The sequence below is a fragment of the Python bivittatus genome, unplaced genomic scaffold (assembly GCF_059951505.1).
Source record: "Python bivittatus isolate LINGU-HERP-01145 unplaced genomic scaffold, Pbiv_v1 ctg000330_np1212, whole genome shotgun sequence".
Taxonomy (NCBI): domain Eukaryota; kingdom Metazoa; phylum Chordata; class Lepidosauria; order Squamata; family Pythonidae; genus Python; species Python bivittatus.
Window position 1 is genome coordinate 40,025,626 of NW_028277058.1, and position 25,055 is coordinate 40,050,680.

The window sequence follows — 25,055 nt, forward strand, 5'->3', positions numbered from 1 at the left end:
AAAGTGAAACATTTCTTGAGAATTTGTATAAGCTCTTATTTAAATAACTATTCATTTAGAAAGTTTCTTCAGACTAACTCTTCATTCTTGTTTTATTTTTTAAGAACTGTTAGGGGAAGGTTAAGGTAATGCAATCAGGGCTTATCCTTGATAAAGAGGCATATGATTAAGAAGGGATCTGAACCCAAGCCTTTCACATTCCATGGAAGAAAGCAGATGGTTTGTATGCCAACCAAGTAAGATTGGAAAAAAAGTGCCTAAAATTCTAGACAGCCACAGACTGTCAATGGTGACAATACTGAGATAAATGAGCCAAAAGGAACAAGGCACCTGCTTCCATTTTAGCCACTTCAGTTTAATGATTTTGAGTAGTTATTTACAAACTATGGATTGGGCACATGACAACCAGCCATCTCCAATCAGGTCTGCCATGAATCTCACCATGTTGGAAATATTTCTTTCACATTGTTTTAGTCAGGGAATGCTAGTCTAAATGCGGAAATCGTAACTTGTCTTTCAGGATCAGTAAAAGGAAGTACTTCTTTATATCATGCATAATTAAAGATGGGAATTGCTACCATAAGATGTAGAGATGGTCACCAGTTTAGACAGTTTTAAAAGGGAATTAGACCAATTTTTGTGGATAAGGCTGTCAATGGCTATTAGTAGTTAAAGAATGTAGGTAGCTTATGAGTTATCACCACCTGCTTATATTTGTAAGGTTCTTAAATGTACTTGGCTGTCCTCTGCATGACAGAGAATGGTGGTGATGGTGCCCTTGACTTGCGGAAGGAGGGGTCTTTTTATGTTCTTTATTTATTTATGTATTTATTTTAAATTTTTGATTATAAAAAGAAAAAAATACATAAAAGTGGTTTAACAAAAACTGAAAAATAATACAACAAAGAGAAAAAAGTTAATACAGTGGTACCTCGGGTTATGAATGCCTCTGTTAATGAACTTTTCGGGTTACGACCAGCTCCGGCCGCAAAAATTTACCTTGGTTTGCGAACTCCACCTCGGGGTACGAACAGGATACGCGGCCATTTTCCCTCCCATGACATGGTCCGCAGCCATTTTCCGCCCCTGACACGTGGTCCGCGGCCATTTTTCCGCCCCTGACACGTGGTCCGCGGCCATTTTTCCGCCCCTGACATGTGGTCCGCGGCCATTTTTCCACCCCTGACACGTGGTCCGCAGCCATTTTCCACCCCTGACATGTGGTCTGCGGCCATTTTCCGCCCCTGACACATGGTTGTAGGGAGGGGGACTCTCCCTCCAAGCAATAGCCGCCTCCCTGTCCTCCACGCCAGAATGGATTAACGGTAATGACATTGAACCTTATGGGGAAATTTCCTTCGGGTTGCGACCAATTCGGGGTGCGACCAGAGTCACGGAGCGAATTAAGTTTGTAAACCGAGGTTCCACTGTATTTCATTATAACAGTATATATTTCAATTCTATATATACTTATCTAATACAATTTTATTCAAGTACATATATATTTCTAATAGATTTATATGACTATCATGTTTTTTTTTAACCTACTGTATTTTGTATAAATGAGTCCCGTATTTCATTATACTTGAAGTTTATAACAATCCGCTCATAAGTGGCAAGCACAATCAGGCCTTCAATCCATTGACTAAATGGGACCATACATTTATCTTTCCATTGCTGTAGTATCAGTCTATTGGCCATAGTAAGGGCAGGGAGAATCCATTTATGTTGTCCAGATGTCAAATTCCATGTACTAGGAATATAGTTCAAAAGAATATTATCCTCTGAAAATTTTAGCTTTTGTTGCACAATCATATTTATATGGTCCACTACTTTATCCCAAAACTTGGTAAGTATGGGATGTTGTAGAAACATATGCTTTAAAGAGGCATTGTCCTTATTACATCTCCAACAAAATGCTGTTTTGACAATCCTTTTCTATACAGATGCAGCAGAGTCCAATAAATTCTAAATATTTTTTGTTGTACAAGTCATAGTTCAAGGTCCATTGACACTCATGCTATAGAAGTTAAGATACTCTCCCAATGTCTAGGCAATCCAGAAACCTCTAATTCTTTATTCCACTGATCCCTTAACATCTGCATATCAAACTGATTTATTGATAACAAACATCTATAAAAACTAACAGTAGGTTTTTTAGTTTTAAAGGATTTAACAAGCTTTTCTAATATCTCAGGTTTCTCAGAAGCTGAAAATGCTGCTGGTCCAAACAATGTTGTTAACAAATGTTGCAGCTGTAAATATTGCCATCGGGTTATATCTGATAGATGATATTTATCTCTTAAAACAGAGAATCTTAAAAACTCATCTTCATTATCTATCAGTTGGTCCAAAGTCAATATCCCCACTTCCATCCAGTTTTTTCATATCACCATCTTTTCCCAAATTCTTAAAGTTGGGTTTGCCCATAAAGTCAATTTGGCATGAGAAAAAGGGTCAAATCTTTTTTTTTAAAATTAGAAATTATGCTCCATAGCTTTCTAACTGACAAAATTGTTTCCAAAGATATTAGAGTTTTAGTATATTTAGATCCTAATACTGTCCATTCAACCAAAGGTGTTACATATGTATATTCCAAAGTTGCCCAATTCAGAAAATTAACATAACTTGTTGGCTTCCAGTATTTAACACTTGACAGTAGGTAAGCAATGATGCTATAGCTCCAGATTTGGAAGACTGAATCTTATGTTCTTAAACAACTATAGGACTTGATAATTGCTCCACTGGTTCAAATTTTCTCACTAGGTGTTAACTTCTTCCAGTTGACCATCTTGTTAACAGAGTCAAAGAAGCTAGAACAAGAATGATCACTGCTTATGCTTTAGTACAGTAGCTCCAAAATTTTTAATGTTTTATGTAAATAGTACTATGTAAATTGTTGCTGTTAAAGCCAATCTCGGGGCAGTAGAGAATGCTGTAGTCCATTTGTTCAAATCTCATGGCTAGAGCACTTGAAAGCCTCTAAACAATTGGAGATGGAGGGTGCACATGTTGAGGAGTTACAATAGAATGTGGCTCTCTGGCATGTGCCCAGATCCAGTTTCCTTCACACCTTTGAAAACTAGTATGGCGCCGTGGATAGAGCCCTCTCTTTGGGCACGGAAATCCTAGATTCAGATCAAGTGTGCCTGTTGCCTACAGGTAAGCACTATCTACTGACATTATCTTCTCACATGCTTCTGTCCATCACAGCTGTGCAACGGTAAACAGTGCTTACGCTTCGGGGGTAACTATGTTAGTCTGCATGGTGAAACAAATGAAAGATCTTAAAGAATACAAAAGATGTAACTACATGTTTTTAACATAAGCTTTCACACTTCAGCTCACTTGAGAGTAATACTAAGCTGACTGGGGTATATGCATATACTGTAGCTGTATAGTGGGGAAGGTAATAAATGGAGTGGTATCATTATGGGAACTATGCACATCAAATATGTGATTATTACACTGAGGTATAATTGAATATGAAGTGCAACAGCAATGATTGGTGAGTGCAATGTAAGGAAGATTGTATTATGTTAAATAACACTTGTAGTGGGAGAGGACACTTTTGTCTCTATTCAGGCCTAAATAGACACAATTCGTGTTAGCAGTTCCACATGAAGCCTCACTCTAAATTTTCTTTGTAAGGAATGTCTTGCTCACACTGTGGCTGAGGCTATAATCTTTCATATATATGACAGTGCATTTAGGAGTGGCAGGTGGCTTAATATTTCATTTCCAAATTTAGTAAATACATCAGCATTTCTAGTCTGTGCCAAGTGGTGTCTTGTACATCAGCCTGGTGAGCTGCCCATGAAACCAAAAAAACAAAAACACCAATCCATTGATGTCTGGCAAAAAATGTGTGAGAAATACATGTACTGAAGCCCAAATCAAAGGAAATTGGTATCACAGAAATCATTATCATCATCAAACACCATCTGTTGTAAGATACATTCTTACGTTCTTTTGCTTTTGAACCTTTCTTCCTACATGTTCTGTTTCCTTCTTATGGCATTATCAGATGAAGACTGCAGTGTTCCTGACTCTATGGATCCAATTGTTTCTGCTTACTTTTTAATAGTGCCAGTTGGATCTCCTATTTAATGCACTCTGGGGGGAAGCGTGTTTTATCGAGTCCCTTCTGCTGGCAGCACAAAATGAATTATGTCCTTTGTCATATTTCCATGCTTGTGGTATCCCTTGGGGGACTATTAAGCAGTTTCCTTGCCTTAGCTTTCCAGAAATAATCTGAAAACCACTGGAATAGGAAAGGAGGGTAAGATCCAGGTTTATTGTTGCTCCAGATGTCTTCCAAATGCTGAGAACTCAATTCCAAAGGACAAAAATGAGAATAAAGCTATCTTCAGATCAGAGGAATGTAGTGAATGAAGTGTGAGTAGTTCTCAATGAGATTTGCTTCTTAAGGAAAAAGATCTTATCTGGTAAATCAAATTAGCGATTGTCTGAAGGGGGACAGGCTTGTTGGGGGGGCTTTAAAAATCTTAAACATGCCTATATTATTTCTGAGTTATAACTTTTTTGGGAAAAGGAGATACTAAATGTGAGGCTGACTTGCTCTTTCCTCAATGGGTTGCTCAGCAGGGATGATATTTTCAGAATTCTCAGTCCGCACATCTGAAGAACACCAGGTTGGATAAGGTTGATTTGTACAGGCACTGTTTAGCTTTTGAGGCCAGAGGAACAGGGCAAGATGACTGTGAGAGCTCTGCTGAAAGCCAGCAGTTCTCAAGGTAGAAATGTCAGTTTTGTCAGCAACCAACAACTGCTCATCTTCAAGGTTGTGAAATGCAGAATAAAGAGGCAATTAAACATGAAAGGCATGATGAAAAAGCAATGAGCTTAAACTGCTATAGGCATAAGACGGAATGCACCTTCACATTGACAGAGGGGAAACAACTGTTCCATATAATACAGATTCTTACCATGCTGTGTTATATAGAGTATCTGAGAGACTTCTGCCAAGTTCAAGTATAGCAGCTTAATTAAATGGTATGAAGTTGGGCTCTGTGATTTGTAGCTGACTCCTGGGCAGTCTGGGAGCCTGATCACTTACCACATCCTTTTTTGACTCCTGTCAAACTTGGTTTATTTAAACTAACTGAAGAGGTCATACTGGATCTAAGGAATGATGAATGCATCCCTGAATGGTAAAGCGGTGCCAACAACCTTAAAGGAGGCAATGGACCACCTTCTCCAGAAATAACTTTTTGTGGACCAGAGAATTATGCCAACTTCTTTTGGGAAGTCCTTTTCAGTCTGGCAAGAGGATAGGATTTAGGATAGTATCTGACACAATCAGCTGGGTAGATGACTTGTACATCTCTCAGTAGATTCTGATACCATCAAACATGATACTTTTGTGGACTGACTAATAAACTGAGGTTGAATCCTGACAAAACAGAGACCTGGTGGGTGAATGGTTTCCCAGGTATATAAAATGTTTCTAGCTCATCACTGCCATTGGAGGCCCAGGTGATCTTTGTGGCCAATTGTCAGCTTCAGTTGCTATAGCAACTACACCCTTTTCTAGACAAGAACGGCCTAATTACAGTTATTCAACCATTGATCATCATGATAATGTGCTCTGTAGGAAGATACCCCTCCATCTGGATCTGAAAATGGTAGCTGGAGCAGAAGAGTGGTAGTCAGGTTGCCAAGTGGAGCACTTGAATATGCACACTATTGACCTCTGCTGAAGCAAATGTACTGGCTGACAGTTAACCGTCTATCCAGTTTCAGCATTTTGCTTCTGATATATAAGGCCCTAACACCTTGGGACCAAGATATCTGGAAGAGTTCCTCTAAGTTACAGACTGGATAGCCACTGAATTCATCAGAGGAGATCCTGCTCTATATGTAGAAACTGACAGAGTGAATGCTTGAGGATGATCTTCCATGTGGTGGCTCCTGCTGTCTGCAATGCTGTCCTTCCTGAAAGATGTGATGGACATATTTCTGTATTTATATGATTTATATGGCTGCCCATCTTACACAAGTAACTCTGGGAGTAACTCTATAAGGATTAAAAACACACCCAAAAAAGCCCCCAGGACATATATCCCCTTGCGCCCAAGGATGAACAATAACCCCACTCACAGCAGAAAAAAACAACACCAGCAGAGATCATTTAACCTTCTGGCCCAAATCCCTGGGGAAACAGTCAATTCTTCAGTGCCTTACAAAAGGTTAATAGGTTGGGGCCTTCCAAATCTCTAGGGCAGTGTTGTCCAAACTTGGCTACTTTAAGATGAGTGGACTTCAACTCCCAGAATTCCCCAGCCAGCCATGCTGGCTGGGGAATTCTGGGAGTTGAAGTCCACTTATCTTAAAGTGGCCAAGTTTGGACAACACTGCTCTAGGGGATGCTGTTTTCATAGGCCAGGTGAGAAGGCAGAACTCTGGGTTCCAATCAGATGACCTTGTTTGATAGAAGGGATCTGGATCATGCCCTGGGTATGAGATCTGGTGGGGTGAGGAGAAACAATGGGAGTAAGGCAGTCCCGCAAGTAGGCTTTTAGCTGCCTTTGAACATTTATCTTTTAATTGCTTTTTACATATTTAATTTGTTTTCATTATTTAATTGTAAAACATTTGAGATGCAGTTGTATCTCAAAAAACAGTGTAGATGTATATTATGTGAACAATTCAAGCCTTCCTTCCCTAGCCATAGTCTGGATGAAAAATGGAAAAAGAGAATCACATTTGAGGAGAAAAAGGTCAGCCTTACCCTCTTCACATACTCTTGCCCTCTGATTCTGTCACTTTTGAAAAACTGATAGTTGTTCCACAGTAAAATTTGGTGTAGCTCTCAAAGCATTTATTGTTGTCTTGGATTACTGTATGTTCCTTATAACGCTGTCTCTCTGAATGCAACTTTGCACTACATGTGTTAGACTACACTTCCACCTTCCTGCAGCAGTCCTAGTCATGTTGGCTGGGGATGATGATAGCTGAGACTTTCTGCAGGCAAAGCATGTGTGTTATCCCAGGCCATAGCCTTGCTTCACAAGAAAGAAACTTCATGTTCTCTCCTCATCCACCATACTAAGCTCAGCTTTCTCATTTCGAAACATCAGCATTTGATCAATCCACAACTTCTTATATCTTGCATGGGGAAGGAGCAAGTAGGAAATACACATATTATCCTTGAAAATCAGCAGAAATGCATCTAGAATAATGAGGCTAAATAGTAATTTGCAGCAGTGCACTCTATGTTATAAGGACATTGTGTTCTGGCTTTTGCCCAGATTTCTCTGTCCAATGGCAGACCATCTGGGCCAGTTGGCTCTGTCTTGAATGGGGCAACAGCTTAAGACAACTTGATTAAGTTTGCAGCTGCTGTACTTCAAAGTTGGTGCCTTCACAACTGAGCATGTGGCTTAGAATCTGGTTAATTGCCTTTCTTGACAGCTAAGTAAATTCCAAATGGGGATACACCTCTCTGCCAAGTTTGTTTAAGAGATGGAGTGACTAGAATTAGTTCTCACTGTACACTGCAGCAGCCTCAGCTGGAGAAGTCTCCCATCGCAGTTCTGGGGCTAGTTAAGCTAAAACAATATTTTCCCCTGCAGTCTGACAAAATAACAATGCAACGAGGTTTTGTTTATGTCCCCAGCTGTGCTTCTCCCAAGAATGCTTTGTGCATTTTTGCACACAATATTATATATATATATATTAAAATGCCTTCTGCAGATACTCTTATTAAAGAGATTAGACTACATTTTAAAGTATGGAGAGAGAGTGTAGCATTTTAGAATTATTAAAATGTAAGATATGATGGCCGCTCCCTCTACCTGCTGCTTTCCAGATACATAGATTTTCAACTCCGGCTATTCCAATCTGAATAGCCATTCCAGCTGAGAAAGATGAGAACTGTAGGACAATGTATCTCAGCTACAATTCCTATAAAGTCTTTAATCAGCTAATCTCAGGCTATTAGATATTGCAGCCTGTCAAGCTAAATGCAGAATATGAGAGATAAGTTGATTATATAGGAGGATCAAATTCGTTGTTAGAAAACAAACAAGGAGTTACAGTACTTTGAAGCAGGGATGTGAAAGTGGTGCCCTTACAAATGTAGCTGAACTAAAACTTCTAAAATTTATTCTGACTGGTCAGGCTGCCATGAGTGGTTAAGAAGGCAGCCAGCTAAGACTGGGTAGAAAGAACTATCCTTTATTTCCCACAAGATTATTGTATAAATGCTAGGTTTTGCAACTCTCTATTGCTCTCCAATTTTGTTTTAACTGCATTCAGAGAATACATGAAGTCAAAGTTTGCTTAACTATGGTTTACTGAATAAGCCTCAATTCACAGGATTCATCACATTTATTTGCTAAGACAAAAAGAAACTAACCACATTTTATCTTAGTGTGTTGTCTAAACCCAGTTAGAGTCATATAGTTTTGAATGCCAAGAAATGCTGTGCTGGTGTTGTAAAAGGTGAAAGACAAAGAATCTACAGTTTAGAGACCTTGGAGATAATTTAGGCTTCCATAGTTACATGATTGAGAAATAATCCCTGAATGATAAAGGGAATGTGATATCCGTGCATGATTATGGGAAGAGTGTCTGTGCTAAATTATCCCAGCCTATAGTATCTCTTTCTTTTAAAAATATATCGGTATTTTTAAAAGAAAACGATGCTTGTGGGAGTAAAAATCATAGACACTAGGCTATGTTTGTGGAAGTAAAAATTCTTCAGCATTTCCTAATTTTGAATACCATTTTAAATACTTTTTGATGTTATCCAGGAGCACTACGGAAAAAAAGGTAGAGAGGATTCCACACTGGTTTTAAAAACATATCCGCCTATAATGAAAAACAACATCCACAGAAAAGTTGCACCCTTCTTTGTTTCATGCTTGACTTCTCAACCTGCAGTATATAGGAATATTCCAAAATTTAACTTCCCGCTTGCTCCTTTAAGGACGATATTTGGCAAAATCCCCATTGTTCTATTATGTTGAAGAAATTCTTCACTGTAAATTTCTTGGAGAGCTTAAGTCAATATTCTGAGAGTTATATACTGATACTCCTCCTCTGGTGGTGGGAATGCTTACGTGATGTATCCCTAGTTTGCTTGACATACATGCAGGAGATGACAACAACAACAACAAGAAGAAGAAATTACAACATTTTTTCTATTGTGCCATTGGGCTCTGATGTTCTTTTTTCCTTTCATCTTTTTTGGGTTCTTGAATTGCAGATATGCTCACTTAGATGTCCTCTGCTTTTATTCCCCTACATCCAGTAAGAAAACTGTCTCACTTTCTCCCCTGTTCCATCTCTGATGCTCAGGTCAGTTGTGCTGGAGGAAAAACAATGCTCCAGTCCCTCACGCAGCAGATGGCAAGTTGAGCTAGCATCATCTTGCAGAAGCCAGAAACAGGGAGCTGAAAGTGGGGAACAGGTAAGCAGCCCTTCCTCAGAGAAAAACACCCGTATTTCTCTCCAAGTACATGTGAGGTTAAATGAATCTTAACACACATGCAGATTTCTCCAAGTGAAAATCCCGTCAAATGTGGGAAGCTGATAATTAGTGGGGATCAAAGCAAGGCTGCGGTGGAGGGAATTTGATATTTCCTGCTATGCTGCAATTATGAGGAAATTGTTCCTCTGAAGCTGGCATTGTACAATATTGGGGAAAGAAATCCCCTGTATGTGTTGTTGGGGTTTCAATATCCAAAGTGCATTGTAGCTTAAGGAGAGGGATTTTCCTCAGAACTGTAGCAAAGAAGAAGGGGTTAAGTTCCCTTTTCCGTATGCCAGCTGCGTTCTGCACAATGGCCAGTCTCTTTTGCTGATATTATTTCCATTTCTAAAAAACCTGCACAATAAATGCAAAAATGCATTTAGCATCAGATATTGTTTGGCCCCATGAAAACTTAAGATTGGCAGCACATACCCACCTTTTTGATCAACAGAGTTAATTATTTGTGAGCCGTCACTCATTCCAGCACCCCATCCTCCTCACCCACTTCCTCCTTGGTGGTTCATTTAGTGTTCAATCTGTGATTAATTAAAACAGAATTTAATGAATATGCCGATATAAATTCATTTAGTCCACCCCCTCTGAGTTGGCCCGGAAAGAGGGTGGATGGATGTGCTAATAATAAAATCAGTGGGAGCCACTAGAGGGAGCTGTACACACAGTCTCCAATGCAAACATGCTGCCATTTCAAGAACCGGGAATATGCAAAGAGGGTGGGGGAATCAGAAATTATCTATCTATCTATCTATCTATCTATCTATCTATCTATCTATCTATCTATCTATCTATCTATCTATCTATCTCATCTCCCATAGTTATTTTAAAATGTTGCTGGCTTGTTCTGTGCTCTTTGGTGGAAAAATAAATGAACAAATGAATGCTCACTCATTCCTAATGTTGTGATGTTGAAGCATAGATGACATAATGAAGATGATGGGGCTAGTGGTTTGGAAATATAGCTTGGAGCTTTGAATATGCTGTCTTCTCTAAGACTTCCAGGCACCACCATTGGCAGGCAGGCTACTGGGCAGCTGCTGTGATAACTGGACCGTAGCACTGCAGTGTATTGCCTCTACCCACAAACACCAAATGAAACCTTGGGGCCCAGTGGTGGAGATGGCAGGGAGTCATCCCAGGTCCCTGCAGAGCATTATTTCCTCAGGGGGGTTGGATCATATGTCCCTGATAGGCAGCCAATGCTACTTGCATGTCCAAGCATAAGCATAGTACATTTCCAAGTATAACTACTAGCTTTCCATGGTGCTACAGATGGCCAAAAAACGAGACAAGAATCGAAGATTAACATGGACTCGTGTAATATTAAAACTCTCATAAAATGCATTGTGCTTGAGCCTGAGAAGGCATAAATAAACAAATCCTAAGTCAGTTGTCCTTTCTGCAAGAAAACCCAGCAGTATCGACACTGACCGGATCGGTTTCCGATCAAGTTTTTCATTTAATGATGAGGCCCACATACAGAGCTGCAAAAACTAGAGCAACTTGAAAACTGCTGATGTTTAGCATCTATCTGTGTGTTCATCAACCTTATGGGATCCAAACTATATTTATTTTTAGGCCCATTACGCTCTTGGGATATCCCTACATTTAATAAAGTATAGCAAGTTTTATATTGCTTCAACTGAGAAATCTTCCCTGCAAAAAATCCAGGAATTGTAATTTGCTGGGGGAGGACATGGAAAATTAACCTTTGGTAATGCATGTATGTATTTGTTTATTGTAAAGATTGGTGTGCCTCAAGATTCACAGGTGCTGAAATTCTTTGAGGAAAAGGCTGAATATTAAACCAATTTTATTCTATTGCAAGAATATTGTGAGAGACATTTGCCCCTCTATGACTACCTTTCACCACGGATGCCTTCCAGATGTTTTGAGCTCTAGTGGACATCACCCCCAGGTATGTTGCTGTGGCTATTGGGATTTATAGGCAAAGTATTTAGAAAGCAATCTTATTTATGGTATCTGTCTCTAAGTGAGGTCTATATTAAACTGACATGATGCTTCAGCAGACCACTGTTATAGAAAATGCCCTAATTTGACAGAGCTGTCAAGCATGATGAAAACTATTGCATCTTAATGCTGTATCTACTAACATCATCCAAATACTTTGACTCTTGAAATATATGCTTAGAGAAAGCCTTTAGTACGCAATACAGATTCTGCAGTGCAATTATATCATACATATCCTTGGTTTCTGTGCCTTATCTCACAGCAGCCCACATATAAGTAAAAAAGACATGTGGCATAGTTATTTGGTCCACATACGTTAATCTGTGATCTGTGTGTGACTACACAAACTGAAATAATGGAAAAATATTGCAAACTTCAGCTGGTTTTGCCCTAATGCTATCGCATTCCGTCCTTAAATCATTACTCATGTTAGGCTCTTTTCTTCCTCGAAGCTAGGATAAGCTTTAAAATTTAAGTATAAAAATACATCCCATAGAAGTATAGGAAATGTAGTGTCCTTTAGATGTGTTAGATTATAATTCCTATAAATACACAAAATACACAACACCATCTGCAGAGTTATGCGTTGTTCCATCCCTGGTCTAAAATTGGAAAGGAAAAGATGTTATTTTTTTTTTAAAAAAACAACCACTATCCTAACATAGGGCAAGATAGTGGAATTAATTGCACCACATAGTCCCACGCTGATAATACAAAAAGAAAGTAATGAGGATACCAAGTGTTTGGAAAAGAGTTTCATGCACAAGGTGCCACAAGGTGAAAAGTCTTACATCAGTTAATGAGAAGAGTGAGAACAGGGATTCAGAGGTTTATTTTATTCTAATGCACTTGTTTATTTAGAGTGTTTGCATGCCATCTACTCCCTTAATAATTCAAGAAGCTCGTCGATTTTGATAGCCAAGCACGTTCATGTGTGTCATGATTCCTATAGCATTTTCCTACTTGTTTTTGAACAACATAACAGCATCTGTCCTAGGATAGATCCAACCACTTTCTTGCATTGATTTATGTCGTAGATAATTTTAAGTATGAGTCTGCTTTTAATGGCAGCACCCTCTAGATACTTGGTGACAGCTGTGTCTGTCTCTCATACTGTCTGCTTTAATCTTTGGGTGCATTGTCATGCATTTGTCATATACTTGGTTACTGTGAATAAAGAAAATTGGTGAATCAAGAGTGTCATGGTTTTGATGAGGCAACCTGAGTTAGTAAGGCCAGAAAAAATGTGCTAGATTAAAAGGGAAGTCATCTGATGAGCAGCTGTTACAATACTCAGTAGTGGTGAAGAGATCTTCCCCACTTTTTTTTTTAAACTAATTTTTCTCCCAACTACTCAAAGAAATTTAAAAGATTACTTGCTGGCATCCATGTGTCTCAACCAGAAAATATCCTTTGTATTACAGCAGCTTGAAGACCCACATGAAATTACTGTCAAGGGGCATTCAAGCCCTTGAGATGGTCTTGGTTGAGCTGATTTTGACAATTATACAGACTCTGGCTTTCTTTATATTTAATCCCCCTTTTCAGAATCTTTCCTGGAACAGTTGCTACAGATCATAATTTTGGGAACAAAATGAAAGGTCTAAACCTACAATCACTGGGTGTTAGTGCTACCTGATGTTTGTTCATATTTTTTTCTGCCTGGAATTGCAATAGTGATAGGCGTGCTTTCATATACAAAAAGGAGTTTCTGAGGAAATTATCCTTCACCAATTGTCTTTGAAAGTTCCTTTTGATGTGCACTTGGTAATGTAAAATATGAAAAAAGTGAAATATCCTATCATGATTATATCTCATTAGGACAGTTTTACAAATTACACAGGGGGCTGCCCCTAAAAAGTATTTGCTAACTTCAGCAGGTCCAAAAGTAATAGGGATCTGGAGATCAGTATACATTTGGACTGCTTTACTCTCCAAAATAGTACAGCAGTGTTTTGGTCTGTATGGAAAAATATTTTCTTTTTTAAAATATCAGAAAAAATAAGTTCAAAACTTTCCCAAATATCTGGAATGTTTACCTGCAATTATTTCTGACCTATATAATTGCTGGGTTAAGAATTTGTAATGCAAATTTCCTCTATGCTATTCTTTTGTTACATACATTTTGCTAATGCTGATTTGTCAAATATCATTTTTGCAAGGTTATGCAACCCCCTTCGTTTTACTTTTTCTTTTTACACATAACTCTTAGAAATATAGGTTCTTTTTTTTTTCTTTTTAGATTCAGCTTTCATAAATAAATCTGGGAGGGGAGTTGTGTGGATTTTTGTCCAGAGAAAGATGGATGTTCACACACTTGATTTAATGTAGCAATCCATATGATGGAAAAGTCTTAATACCTGGAAGTCAGCTTTTAAAAAAGCAACGCTAATAATAACCTGTAAGTAGGATAGATAAAGCAGATGTCTTGCAATATAGTTCTCATCAGCCCCAGCTATAATGACAACAGTGAAAATTTGTGGGTGTTGTATTTCAAAACTTCTGAAGAGCACTAAACTGTGTATTTAGGAAGCTTCAACTAATAGAAGCCTGCCATCCAAGGTGCTAAAAGTTCCACGCTCTTCTATTTTTAACGTTATGTCATAGCATCTACTTTCACTGTGCTGTCTTCACTGTACTCTCTATGAAGATTACAACTGATGAGAGAATATAGAATGCTTTGCTTGGTATGATGGAGATTCAGTGACAGCAATTCCATCTTGCATTGTAACACTTCATCTTTGATTATTAGTACTCTGCTTTTTTATCTGTAAATATGTCTCACATATAACGTAGTTCTAAACCAGACTCAGCCAAAAGTTATATTACACTTGATTCTGCTATCATCATGTGTATGGATATCTCTCTCATATTAATAGGAAAAGGTTAGATGGGAACTTCAGCTGGGCAAACAATTGCTGAATAAAATGTAACTTTTTATTCCTCCTGTTAATTGGAACTAGTGGAAAGACTGAATGTTTGAATAATCTTTGCTAATACTTAATGGATAAATAAAATGGGACAATATAATATGTGTTCAATTATTGTATCTTTATTTCTGAATACACTGAAATGTATAGAATAGATGCCTAGTCTGATCTTTTTGGCCAAGTATTTTGTAGATTCACAATTTCCAAAGGCAAGAGTAGACCTATACCTGGAAGGGGACATTTAGGCATCAGATCTAGCCCTCCTGCTCATGGCAGAAATCCAGGTTAAAGAATCCCAGAAAGGTGGCTCAATACATCCAATGCAGGGGAGTTCTTCTGGTTACACTGTTGAATAGCTTGTACTATTAAAAAGGTTTTTTTTTTTTTTTTAACATTCAATCAGAATTTGCCTTCCTGTATCTTAAATTATTATTCCTTGTCCTGCACTCTGGAATGAGAGAGAACAGATTTGACCTTCTTCTATATGACATCCTTTCAGGTATTTGAAGAGTGCTTTCATATCCACCCTCAGTCATTTTTTCTCATTTCCTTCTCTGATTACAAAGAACTTTATATCCTTATATCACTGAAACTGACAGCCACCATTACAAAAATAAGACCAAGTAGTAGATATAGAAAAAGTCAGATAGAGAGCAGGCTTTTTCTTACCATCATGGACCATGATGTCTGAAGAAGGGTTCCTGAAATAGAATATCATAGCACTGATGAATATGATTGATAATTTCAAAGTCACTTTGTGAGTAATGCGTGCATCACAGAATGATACATCTGAAGAAAACTATCTCTATAGTTGTTCATTTATGAATAAAGTAGGGGCTTGCAAGAATGAATGGTGCTAACTCTGCATCTTTGCTGATGTCCTGCATGTCAGGTGATGTGATGTCAATATATAGAGTAGGTCAGCCTATCATCCAGTGGCTTCCTAACTTGGGTTCTGGAACCAAATGTTGGTAGGAGGTATACTAGTCAAAGTAGGCAATACTAAGCTTTACAAACAAATAATTGGACTCAGTGTAAAGCTGGTTCAGAAAGTAAAAATGTCAACTGGCAGAAAAGGTTGGCTGCTTGGAGGAGTCTGGTGAGTCATGAAAGAAGAAAAAGAATAACAATAGAAAGCCAGAGAAGCAGTCCAATCAAAGTAACAAGTCATCAGAAGAACCAAAGTCAAGATCAGGAATAACCAGATTTGCAATTAAAAAAAAAAACATTCAAGAAGCCAAGAATCAGGGTTTAGGGAGTGGGGAACTGCACAAGCCTAGAAGAAAATATGTAGAAAAGGAACATAGGCTGGGAAGGAAGAGAGAAGGGTAAGAATGCAAGGTTGTAGAAGGTGTCACTTAAGCAAAAGCCACAAAGCTGGTATCTTAAAAAGACTTGAATAGTCTGAAGAAACCAAGGTCTAGTCTAGGTTAATGTGAAGGCACACAACTCCCAGTTATTTTTCTGGATAAGTCAGTGTTGTCCAAACTTGGTCACTTTAAGATGAGTGGACTTCAACTCCCAGAATTCCCCAGCCAGCATGGGAGTTGAAGTCCACTCATCTTAAAGTGGCCAAGTTTGGACAACACTGGGATAAGCTGTTGACTGCTGCAGCTGAATACACTGGTTCTACACAATCCATACCAGAGACAAAGCCAACTTTGAAAAGATGGTCATGTGGAGAAATGGTACTTCTTAGACCAGATCATATTCCAATCTAAGTGGTCATGTTTTGACAATGGTATCCCCTTTTACCTCTTAGCACTAGACCACTGCTGCAAATCTAATTTTAAATTAAAAACTGCATATTGTTATCTATAATTATAATGCTAGAAGCCCCTCTAATCATTTACAGTACAGCTACAGCAAATGATTTAATTGTATGGGACCTCTCTGCCCCTCACAGCAAGAGCATAGCTTGCACTGCAGCTAATAAGTTATGTGCACATAACTTGTGAGAAATGAATAGACCCCTTTTGATTACTATAAGGTTATAAGCTGCAGGAGTCCATTATGATTAGCTGTAACATGAAGAATTTCCCATAAATCATAAATGTTACCTTACAGTTCCATTTACCCTTATCTCCTTCTCCTGTGTGCATCTGTGAATTTATATTTTGTTTCCAAGTGGGCACTTTGGATTCTGCCAGATGTCAGTCAGTCTTAGAAAAATCTTCCCACCTCTCCCAGTTGTAGTAGTTTCCATTTTGCAGGTAAAAAGTCTACATAAAATACCACGGATGCCAGTTAGTTTTTTACCATCCCAGGATAACTGTGTCCCTTTCCCAAAGTGCTTTTTTGCTTGTTTATTCGGCGTTATTAAGGATGTAAATATGTCAGTTTAAAAACCCATGGTGGCAGCTTATTTATAAAATCTGTTCCCAAAACTAGAAATGTATTGATCAGTGTTTTTCAAACTTGGCAGTTTTAAGATGTGTGGACTTCAACTCTCAGAATTCTGGCTGGCTGGGGAATTCTGGAAGTTGAAGTCCACACATCTTAAAGTTGCCAGGCTTGAAAAACACTGGTATAGAGAATGTTAAATGTAGTAAAATTCTCATTTATCTACTTTCTTTAACAATCTTCCTATTTGTACCATGAGGAATGGTCCTACCAGCTCCCTCTAGATAACTTCAGATTTGAAGCAGGTTCCCCATGCCATTTTATATTTGTGTGATCTCTCTCTCTCTCTCTCTGTATGTGTATGTGTATGTGTATGTGTATGTGTATGTGTATGTGTGTGTATATATATATATATATATATATATATATATATATATATATATATACATATACATACATACATATACACACACACACACACACACACACATATACAAACATACAAATACACACCGTACATATTCACACATATAAACACACAGTCTCATTCACAAATTCCTGCTGGATCAGACCAAGGGTCTATCCAGTCCAGAATGTTGTGACACATGGTGGTCAACTAGATGCCTCCAAGAAGCTCACAAGGATAAGACAGTTTCCTATGAGTCTACATTATTAATTTTGGTACACTGCAAACTGATTCAGTTGCCCCTGGGTTTGTGTGGTTTTGCTTTCAGGATGAAAAGTACTCGTTCCTCAGCGGGTGGGGGGAGAAGAAAAAAGAAGGGAAGAAAATTCAAACCAATAAAATCAGTTGGTTCCTTGGTACTTCAGCTGTGTATATTTATCCCCCCCAAAAGCACTGATGTTTTCTCCCCTGAATTAAAATGCAAATTAGCTTAATCAACACTTCCCATGAGCAGGTTTGGAATTATGTATTGTCCTGAATGTTTATTTGAAACTATTCTTAGCACTGCTGCAAATGAATCTGTGTGCCTGTTTGCTGAGTTGTTCACCCACAGGAAGCCTCGGTGCACATAAGCATGTGGGGCTCTCCTTTACCTTGATGTTTACATATCCACATATATATAACTCCATCTATTCCCCTGTTCATCAGGGATGAATAATGAGTTGCATATTAAAATGCTGATGTAATCACTCCTGTGTGAAGTGGACAACAGAAATAGAGGAAAAACATTGTTTGCTTCTCTTCAGTAACATTCACCTAATTTCCCATTTTTGAACCAAAATACAAACAGCAGCTTCGTTGTCTGTTATAATAAGCACTTCTCAATTTTTATGCAGCAATTTTATAACAAAATAATGTACAAAATATGGATATAAAGGGAAAAGTGCAAATAAAGTGGTGTGTATAAATAAATATGCTAAATGTATGCTATATGTATGTAACTTAACAGATTTATGAAGAAAAAAAATGCCTATTAAGATTTTTTGTGCAAACTTTTTAAGTTTGCAAAATGAGTCAGAAACAAGACAAATCAAATTTAAGATTGGGGAAATAAGAAAGGAAAAATAAAAGCTGACAGAGGCCTCCATTCCTTGATTGTCAACAAAGAGTCTCATTGATAGCAAACCTGCACTGGAAAACTACTGAAGACATCAGCTAAGTTAATCTGTATGCAAAATAATCATATTTGTTGGCATGATATTGAGGCTGATACAATAGTGTAATGCAACTGGACTGATCTGATCATCAACCCACTTTCCTAAGAAACATTATGAAGGGTTTGCTATCTCCCTTATTTGTTGTTTTTTTGGTTTCAGCTATTCCACTGTGGTGCATGTATGCATATGTGAACTCACACATACAATCATCCACAGTTGTCTCCAGAGACCTAGTTTAGCTATATAATGCATGCTTTGTTCATAGAAGTTTCCAGGGGCAGTTCTGTGTATCCCCAGCTATTAAAGAGTTTTGGAAGCTCTGTGCCTGATGCTGCTATCATCCATGGTAGTCAGTAGAGAATTACACAGATGAACTGGAAAAAGTTCATGTCTTTATATTCTGATATATCTAGCCAAATAGAGGAAAGAGGGGGTATATTTCATCCCATGCAGATGGTTCCAGATTCAATGTTTAGCATTTCCAGTTAGGGCTGAAAAAAGTCCTGCTTAAAACCCTGGGGAACTGCTACCAGCATTAGATACATTAATAGTCAGATTCAAAATAAGACAGCTTTTTCTGTTGCTAGCAGCTCTTCTTGAAATTCTAACACTAGAGATAAAACAGACTTCTGATAGGAGAAACAGAATTTGTTAGCTGCTCAGCAAATGTAACATGAGCCCAAGCTGCCTTTTTAGATTTTCGTGTTCCTCTGATTACTTCTCACTTGCAGTTTCCATCAACCTGTGTGATGGAACCCAGGCTGAATTTTTATTTGACCTTCCATAGTAACAAATTCAAATTAAAACATTGAAGTATGTTTTGTTTCATTGACAGAAATGATTATAAAAGAAGACTAAGGGGCAAGAAGGAAAATCAACATGGATTCTGCAAAAGTAAATCCTGCCTCACCAGTCTTCTAATGTTTTTTGAGTCTAAAAACAGGGACTTTTATGGAGGTGACTCAACTGACATTGTATCCTTGGACTTTCAAAAAGCCTTTGACAAAGTTCTTCAAAAAGGCTCTTGACTAGATGTAGTGGTCATGGGATAAGAAGGCCTACTAAATGATTAAGAAACAGAAAGCAAAGAGTAGGAATATTAGAACTATTTTCTGAACTGAGCAAAGTTAATTAAAATTAATTGTGGTCATGGACTAGCATGAAGGAAATAAGAAGTAGATTCCCTCAACGATCCATGTAGGGCTTGGTATTTTTATCTTGTTCATAAATGAACTTGATTTAGAAGTGAGCAGATAATGCCAAACTATTCATGGTGGTAAAGGATATTGTTAAGAGCTCCAAAAAGATATTTTTAAATTGGAGGAATACTGGATGGTCAGCTAAATAGTTCAGTTTAAGTAAGTATAAAGTGATGCACATGGGGGTGGGGGGACTCAAATACTTAACTCTGTATATATACTGATGGGGTCTGCACTCTTTGTAAGCTAACTAGGAAAAAGATCTTGGGGGCATAATGGATAGCTTAATGGAAAACATCAACACAATTTGCAGCAGCTATGAAAAAGGCAAATTATATGCTAGGGTTCATTAGGAAAGGGACTGAAAATAAGAATGCCAACACAGCAATGCCCTCACAAATCTATGACACAGTTGCATCTGGGGTACTTTGCATAGTTTTACTGACCACATTTGAAAAAGAATATGATAGAGATGGAAAAAGTGCATAAATAGGGCAACCAAAATGATCAGGAGGGTTGAAATGTTTAGGATTCTTAATTCAGAAAAACATGATTAAGGGGAGACATGACATGTATGGCATGGAGAAGTGCACAGGCTGAATTTCTCTCTCTTTCAAAACACTAGGATAAGGGGTCTTTCAATGAAGTTCATTAAAATCAGATTTAGAACCAATAAAAGAAGGCCATTCTCACTGCACATAATCTGAAGATTAAGGAATGATGGCAGTCATGAAGACTTAGTGTTATCTCCAGAATGGGGGCATTTATTTATTGATTATTTATTAAACAAATTTATATGGCCACCCAACACACACACAAAGACTCCGGGTGGCTTACAGAATTAAAAGCCATAATACAAAAACCAATAAACTGACCTCAACCCCCTGGCAGCAACAAACATGTTCAGAATAACCATTTAATTGGCTCTGTATCAGCCTGGGGTCCCTGGGCCCACTGACAAAACCATGTCTTCAGGACCTTCCAGGAAAGTATCAAGGTGGGGGCCAGTCTTATCTCTGGGGGAATGATATTCCATAGGGAGGGAGCCACCATGGAGAAGACCCTTTTTCTTGGTCCCACTAGATGTACCTCCCTCATTGAAGGTACCTCCAACATACCCTGGTTCCCCACTCTGGTGGGCTGGGTAGATGTAACTGGGGAAAGGTGGTCCTTCAAATAGCCTGGTGACAAGCCATGTAGGGCTTTAAAGGTAATAACTAGTACCTTGAATTGAATCTGGAAGCAAATTGGCAACCAATGCAGCTCCTGCAAAAGAGGTGACATATGCACAAATCTAGGCTTGTGCAAAACTGTGTAGGCTGCCACATTTTGAACCAACTGAAGCTTCCGGATACTCCTCAAAGGCAGCCTCATGTACAGCACATTACAATAGTCCAGACGGGAGACGACTAGGGTGTGGGTGACTGTGAGAAGGACATGTTGGTCCAGGAATGGGCATAACTGGCACACAACTTGCAGTTGCACAAAGGCCCTCCTAGCCACAACTGCTACCTCCTCCTTGAGCAGGAGTCGCGAGTCCAGGAGAACCCCCAGATTATGCACCAGGTCCATCTGGGGTAGTATAACCCCATCCAAGACTAAAGATGGTAATTCTCCTGAGAAACAAAGAGCCCCAAACCCAAAGCCACTCCATCTTGCCAGAGGTTAACTTCATCTTGCTGTTCCATCCAGAGCTCAGCAGTTTGCAGGCACCAAGAAAGGGCAATCATGGCATTGCTTAACTCACCATGGGCAGAGATGTACAACTGAGTATCATCTGCATACTGATGATATCTCACCCTACGGTGATGGATGATCTCACCCAGCAGCTTCATGTAGATGTTAAACAGGAGCAGAGAAAGTACTGACCATTGCAGAATCCAGCAAAGCAGGGGCTGTGGGCTGGACCTCTTACCCCCAATCAACACCGAATGGCTTCAGAGGAAGGAAGTGAACCAGGACAACACTCCCAACCCCTGAAGCTGGTCCAGAAGGATACCATGGTCAATGGTATCAAAAGCCACAGAGGGGTCAAGTAGAGCAAGGATGGATGCACTACCCCATCCCACTCTGGCCAGAGATCATCAAAAATCACAACCAATGCCATTTCCACCCCATATCCAGGCCTGAATCCCAATTGAAAGGGGTCGAGATAATCCATTTCATCCAGGATCCCATGGAGCTGCACTGTGACCACTTTCTCAACAACCATTCTCAAAAAGGGACAGTTGGAGAGAGAATGAAAATTGTCCACTAGGGTAGGATCTAGCAATGACTTCTTAAGGAGGGGGCAAACCACAGCCTCTTTAAAAGGCTTTGAAAATGGCTTTAAAGGGCTTTCAAAAGGGTTTGAAGGGCTTTCAAAAAAGGCTTTGAAAATGGCTTTCAAGGGAGCAACTGTGTAAGAGGGGGCTGCCTCTGCCTTCTGCTTGTAAATATTCTGGAGGCATTTAGCTAGCTATTGTGAAAAGCAAAATACTGGATTAAAATGGGCATTTGTCTGTTCCAGGAAGGCTATTCTTATTTTCTTATGTTAATTCCTATTGGAAAAGTCAGCAGTTCTCCTCCAAAATGTAAACAGTAATATTTTCTGCCCAGATAGCTAGCATCATAAACATGTGCTTTGCCTTGAAGGAAAAAAAATGTGCTTCAAAGCACACTTACTTCAGAATCAATTTTGTTGAAATTGGTTGTTGCTTTTTAATAAATGCCTGTCTCCTTACTCAGTAGTAGAGCCTACTCTTGGGTGCACAAGATTGAGATGGAAATGACCTGCAGTGTTTCATGTTTCTGGAAGAAGCTGTTTTGACAACATTTGTTTGTTCATTAATTAATTTACTTGTTTGGGCTTTGAAAATGGCTAATATTTTGCAGGCTCACCCAAGTGTTTTCTGACTTTCCTTTCCTTTAATGTTTAATTTAGCACATCATAAATAATCTCACTGTGTACTATGACATGCTACTGAAGTCAAAGTTAAATATGGCTATAAATCCTAGCACTCTTGGAAGCCTTACACTGTGTCAGCTGCAATATCTCAAATGCTCACCTGTGTGCATGACTCTAGATCCAGAAGGGCTTCCAAATAGGAGGAACAATTTTCTAGGTGCCTAGAGAAAAATAGATTTTAGGGCATATTCAAGATAAACCTTACTCTTATTCATCCTTTCCCTCCACTTATAGCAGTACTCCCCCCCCCCAATACATACATTTATATAACCAAGTGAACTACAACCTGGCCAGCCATATTTTAATCTAGCATGCTGTGAGAATCCAGGCAGATATGGCTGCGCTGATGTGCTTCTGCTGCCCTCTACTTATCTTGCCCAATTCCCTGCTCTTATCATACAGAGTTGCTACCAGGTTTACATCTCATCTCAGATTCTATTCTTTTACATGCTGTGCCTTTTGTTCACCCAGCACACCCCAGAGACAGTCTGCTAGGCATATCACTACAGAGTGCATCTCATTCCTTAATTCTGAGTACAACTTTCCATAGTGGTGCTGTTCTTAATTGGACTAGCTTTTGGCCTCCTGACCCTGTGTTCATCTGCTGAAGTCTAAAAAGAAAAGAAAGAAGAGGAAAACAGCCCTGCCCCTTTTTTTAAAGGAAAAAAAATCATGTCTTGTTCTAGCAGAAATATGACAAAAACTGCCCCAACATGTTTAAAGTATTGCTTTGCTTTGTGGGTATTTCATGAACTTGCTTAAAAGGCTTCCACTTTGTGCAACATACCACTGTATCATTTCAACCTCTACAGAAAATTGGTCTCATTTCAGAAAGTGAGAAAACTGTCTTTTGTAGCAATGTTTTTCATGAATCTTGGCATATTGTTTCCAGTGCTTTGTCTGTCTATAAATTTGGACCCATCAGGCAAGCTTTCATAGTCTTTGTACTGAGCTTCCACAACTTGTGACTCACCAAGCTGAATGTCATGGCTGGCAATGTCATTAGATAAAGTGAGCTGACAATCTCAAGTGACAGATGCTGTAGTATGTTTCAACTATTTTTCCTGTGTCTCCCTTCTAGAATTTATCCCTGCTGGATGACTAATCTGTGTGGGCCATGTAGTTTTCTGGCATCCTTCAAATGTAGTGGCAGATGCCAATCCATCACCAATATTGAAATAAGATTCAACTGATAATCCAGTAAATTTTGGGAATGGGGAAGAGAGTACCATTTCAGGAAGCAAAATAACTGTGCTGGTCCTGCTGAACTCTGTTCCATGGCACTATATTATGGTTAATTTGATGCTTGGTTACTCACTTTTCTTTTGTAATTGTAGGCGGACTGAAAACTCAGGAGGATTTTCAACCACAGGAAGACATAGTTAGTACGCTCATCTACCGGGTTCCTCAAGAGACTACTCTACCAACACCATTTCCAAAATGACCCCAAGATTCATTAACTGATGTAAAGAAGAGGAAACATGTATATAAGGAAGGGCAGTTGCAACAAATCTAAGCTACAGCATAACCCAAGGGGGAAAAAACATACATTGATTTGGTAGGAGTATAGTTCAGTTTTGCAACTAAAGTCAACGGTGATCATAAGACATCAATCAAAGTTCCCCTAAAGAAAAACACACCTCACTGTGTGTGTAAACGTGTATGAAGGGAAGCATACAAAATTCACTGGCTCCTCATTAAAATGCAAGTTGCTCCTTGGTTGTACGTTAGAGTACAACCTAAGCTGGAGAAATAAAGTAGAACACTGATATTATTAGTACTTGGGCAGAGAAATTCTGCAACATTTTGATAAAAGAGAATTTGGTTTAGAAATTCTTTTCCAAGAAAAGAGAGTTTGGGAGAAATTCTCATAAATGGACTGTGGTACTCATACTTTTTTAGTGGGCTTGTGCATGCTTTATGTGTGCTTCCACATGAATCTAAAAAAATGCATTAACTTTAAAGCAAGCTCATATGGAAGCCTGGAAAAAGTGAACTTGTTAATGAATAGCAAAGAGCTGCTATTCTTGCATGAGGTTCAAAGTACCTTTCAATAGTGATATGTGTGAATATCCTGTCTCCCTGGCTTCCAGTCCTTCAAATAAGTATCCAAGGAAGACATCAGGAGAAAACTCCTCTCACTGACTGTTTTCAGTTTATCTATATGTGTGTGTGTGTGTATATATATATACATATACATACATGTGTGTGTGTGTGTATGTGTGTGTAAATATATATATATATATATATATATATATATAGAGAGAGAGAGAGAGAGAGAGAGAGAGAGAGAGAGAGAGAGAGGAAAGAAGAAAAAAAAGAAAAAAGTGCAGGAAACAATACAGTTAAAAGAAAGAAAAGAAAAAAGAAAGATAATTAAAGAAGGGATTTCTGACCTTCCTTACAGCAGTTACAATCAAAATTATTGTCCCTCCTTCCTCCCAAACGTGACAATAATCCCTTTGTCCCCTTATTCAACACTTTTCCAATCATCCAGTCTAAAAATAATCATTTAGCTCTTTACA

General features: G+C 38.6%; 1 long non-coding RNA gene across 1 annotated transcript in view; it reads left to right on the forward strand.

Annotated features, from left to right (window-relative positions):
• Positions 1-24,695, forward strand: part of LOC148215957 (uncharacterized) — a 51,945-nt gene extending 27,250 nt beyond the window's left edge. Inside the window, exons 2-4 of the long non-coding RNA XR_015796205.1 lie at positions 9,328-9,439; positions 11,346-11,435; positions 23,868-24,695. This is a non-coding gene — a long non-coding RNA (uncharacterized LOC148215957). The remainder of the gene's footprint in view (positions 1-9,327; positions 9,440-11,345; positions 11,436-23,867) is intronic.
• The last annotated feature ends 360 nt before the right edge of the window (positions 24,696-25,055 follow it).